We start from the raw sequence: 4190 nt of genomic DNA, 5'->3' as shown, positions 1-4190 counted from the left end.
CTAATAAATTAGGAGGAGTAATTGCTTTAGTTATATCTATCTTAATTTTAATTATCTTACCATTTACATTTAATAAAAAAATACAAGGAATTCAATTCTATCCTATTAACCAAATTATTTTCTGAATTATAATTATTACTATTTTTTTATTAACTTGAATTGGAGCACGACCAGTTGAAGACCCTTACATTATTACTGGCCAATTATTAACTATTATATACTTTTCTTATTTTATTATTAATCCTATTATTAATAAATTTTGAGATAACTTAATTTTTAATTAATACTTAAATTAATGAGCTTGTATAAGCATTTGTTTTGAAAACTTAAGAAAGAATACTTATTCTATTAATTTATACTAAAAATATTATTTAATTTAAAAAAATTTTTACCCCAATAAAAAATAATAAAAAATTTAATGAAATAGGTAAATACCCTTTTCAAGATAAATATATTAATTTATCATAACGATATCGAGGTAAAGTTCCCCGCACTCAAATAAATAAAAAAGAAATAAAAACTAATTTTAAATAAAAAATTAATCTAAGCCTATAACCTCCTATATATATTAAAATAAATAATAATCTTATGAATAAAATTCTAGAATATTCTGCTAAAAAAATTAAAGCAAATCCCCCTCTTCTATACTCAATATTAAACCCTGATACTAATTCTCTTTCCCCTTCAGCAAAATCAAAAGGAGTTCGATTAGTTTCAGCTAATCTTGACGATATTCAACATAATCTTAAAGGAATTATTAAAAATAAAAATCAAATTATTTCTTGGTAAAAAAAAAATAATATTAAATTAAAATCTATAATTAAAATAATTCTTGATAATATAATTAAAGCTAATCTAACTTCATAAGAAATAGTTTGAGCAACTGCTCGTAAACCTCCCAATAAAGCATAATTAGAATTAGAAGATCATCCAGCAACCATAACAGTATAAACTCCTAAACTAGTACAACATAAAAAAAATAAAATTCCTAAATTAAATCTAATTATATTAAAATAATAAGGAATTAATATTCATAATATTAAAGAAATAATAAATCTAATAACAGGAGAAAAATAATAAGATATATAATTAGAATAATTAGGAAAAGTATGCTCCTTAGTAAATAATTTAATAGCATCAGAAAAAGGCTGTAAAATTCCTATAAAACCAACTTTATTAGGTCCTTTTCGAATTTGAATATAACCTAAAACTTTACGTTCTAATAAAGTTAAAAAAGCAACCCCTACTAAAACACCAATAATTATAATTAATATTCCAATAATAAATAATATTATATCTTTTAGTATCATTTACTATATATATAAATAATTATATATTCATGACTTCTAAAATCATTACATTTTTTCTGCCAAAATAGTTATTAATTTATTAATAACATTCATTTTATAAAAATTATTTTTAATATTTGATCCTTTCGTACTAAAATATTATATTTTTCTAAAGATAGAAACCAACCTGGCTCACACCGGTTTGAACTCAGATCATGTAAGATTTTAATGATCGAACAGATCAAAAATTTTAAACTTTTGCATTTAAATTTTATCTTAATCCAACATCGAGGTCGCAAACTTTTTTTCTTATAAGAACTAAAAAAAAAAATTACGCTGTTATCCCTAAGGTAATTTTTTCTTATAATCATTATTAATGGATCATTAAATCATAAATTAATGTTAAATTTTAAAAAAAGTTATTTTAATTTTTCTATCACCCCAATAAAATAATTTAATTAATTCTAATTTTAAAATTTATATATTAATAATTAATTAATTAAATTATAAAACTCTATAGGGTCTTCTCGTCTTTTAAAATTATTTTAACTTTTTAATTAAAAAATTAAATTTTATTAATTAAGTAGAGACAGTTTATATCTCATCCAATCTTTCATACAAGTCACCAATTAAGAGACTATTGATTATGCTACCTTTGTACAGTCAAAATACTGCAGCCCTTTAATAATTTATCAGTGGGCAGATTAGACTTTATATTATTTTCAAAAAGACATGTTTTTGATAAACAAGTGAATATAAATTTTTGCCTAATTCCTTTACTTAATTTTTAATAAATATAAATTTATTATCTACATTTTAATATACTAATTTTATCATTATAATTAATTTTTATTTAATTATAAATTATTTTTTTATAAAAAATTAAATATTTAATTTTAAATTTTAAAATAAATTAAATTATTTATAAAAAATTATAATTTATTAACAATATAAATTCTAAAATTTTAAATTATAAATTTAATTTATATATTATTATAATATTTTATTTTAAAGCTTATCCCTTAAAATATTGAATATTTTTTAATAAAAATTTAATTAATAAAAATTATATAATAAAATATTTTAAATTAAATTTTTTTCTAAAAAAACTAGATATATTTAAAAACGATTAACATTTCATTTCTATTAATTATTAAAAATAATTATTCAACATTAACTTTTATAATTAATTAACTCTTTTAAATTCGAGAATTTTTTTCATAAAAAATTTTATTAATAAACTCTGATACACAAGATACAATAAATTAAATTTACTTTTATTTTGATTAATTTTCAAATATTTAAAATTTATTTTACAATACTAATTCACTATAAAATTTTTAATTTTTTCTTTATAAATACTTTAACCCCCATTAAATATCTATATTTTAAAAATTTTTTTATTATTTTTTATTTATTAATTTTTCCCCCTCAAATTAATTATTAATATAATATCTTTTCAATGTAAATGAAATACTTTTTCAAGCTCTAATTTGTTCTTTCTAGAAACACTTTCCAGTACCTCTACTTTGTTACGACTTATTTCAATTTATAAATGAAAGCGACGGGCAATATGTACATATTTTAATTTAAAATCATTTTATTAAACTAAATAAAATTACATTTAAATCCACCTTCCAATATTTTTTAAAAAATATTATCCATTTAATTATTTCTTATTGTAATCCATTATATTCTTAATTATAATCTGCATCTTGATCTGAGTTAAATTTTTATTTAAATTTTAAAATATTATTTTTATAAAAAAATATTTTTTTAACAACGATATACAAAATTAAATAATTAAGTAAATTTATTCGTGGATTATCAATTAATAAACAGATTCCTCTAAATGAACTAAAATACCGCCAAATTATTTAAGTTTTTATAAATAATTATATACTATTTTAGCATTTTAAATTTAATTTTTAATAATAGGGTATCTAATCCTAGTTTTTGAAAAAATTTAATAATTCATATTTTATAATGAAAATTTTAATTTATTAAAATTTCACTTAATAATTAATTATTTATTTTCTTTAAAATAATATTAATTATATACTGATAAAATTTAAATTATTTTTTGTATAACCGCAACTGCTGGCACAAAATTTGTTAATAATTTATTAAATAATACTAAATCTTAATTTCTTAAATTTTTAATTTTAATTACTACTATATTTTAATTTTAAAATTATTAAAATAATTAAAAATTAACACTAAAATTTATATGTAAAACAAATTTAAATTAAAATATTTAAACCATAAAAAATTTATTTATATATTTAATTTTGACATATAGATTTTTTTTTTTTTTTTTTTATATTAAAATATTTATTAGAAATTATTAAATTTTATTTATTATTCTTTCTCTTTTCTTCTATATTAATTAAATAATTAATTTTATAAAATAAACAATTTATATTAATTAAATAATATAAAATTAATATAATATTATTTATAAAATACAATTTTTTATTTATATTATTAATTATATTAATATATTTAAATATTTATTATAATATTTAATTTAATAATTAATTAAATATTTAATATATATATATATATATATATATATATATATTAAAAAAAAATTATAAATAAATTCAATTTATTTTTTTTTTAACAATTAATTTCCTTTTAAATTTAATTTATTTTTCTTACTTAATATAATTTATTAACCATTGCTCATTAATTTTTTATAAATATAAAAATTAATAAATTAAAAATAAGCTAAATTTAAGCTTTTGGGTTCATACCTCAAATATAAAGGTAATTCCTTTTTTTTAAAAATAAAGTGCCTGAAAAAAAGGATTATTCTGATAGGATAAATAATGTAGAATTCTACCTTTATTATATTTTATAGAATCAAACTATATCTAATAATATCAAAAATTATTG

The 4190-nt window shown here is 16.1% G+C and overlaps 1 pseudogene; it reads right to left on the bottom strand.

Moving 5' to 3' along the window:
• Nucleotides 1-367: 367 nt before the first annotated feature.
• Nucleotides 368-2737, bottom strand: LOC137931928 (NADH-ubiquinone oxidoreductase chain 1-like; annotated as a pseudogene).
• Nucleotides 2738-4190: the final 1453 nt, after the last annotated feature.

The sequence above is a fragment of the Battus philenor genome, unplaced genomic scaffold, assembly GCF_028537555.1.
Source record: "Battus philenor isolate CCGP_79_NKW_IND1 unplaced genomic scaffold, ilBatPhil1.0.hap1 SCAF_86, whole genome shotgun sequence".
Taxonomy (NCBI): domain Eukaryota; kingdom Metazoa; phylum Arthropoda; class Insecta; order Lepidoptera; family Papilionidae; genus Battus; species Battus philenor.
The sequence above is the reverse complement of the archived record's forward strand: the minus strand, read 5'-3'. Positions and strand labels throughout refer to the sequence as shown.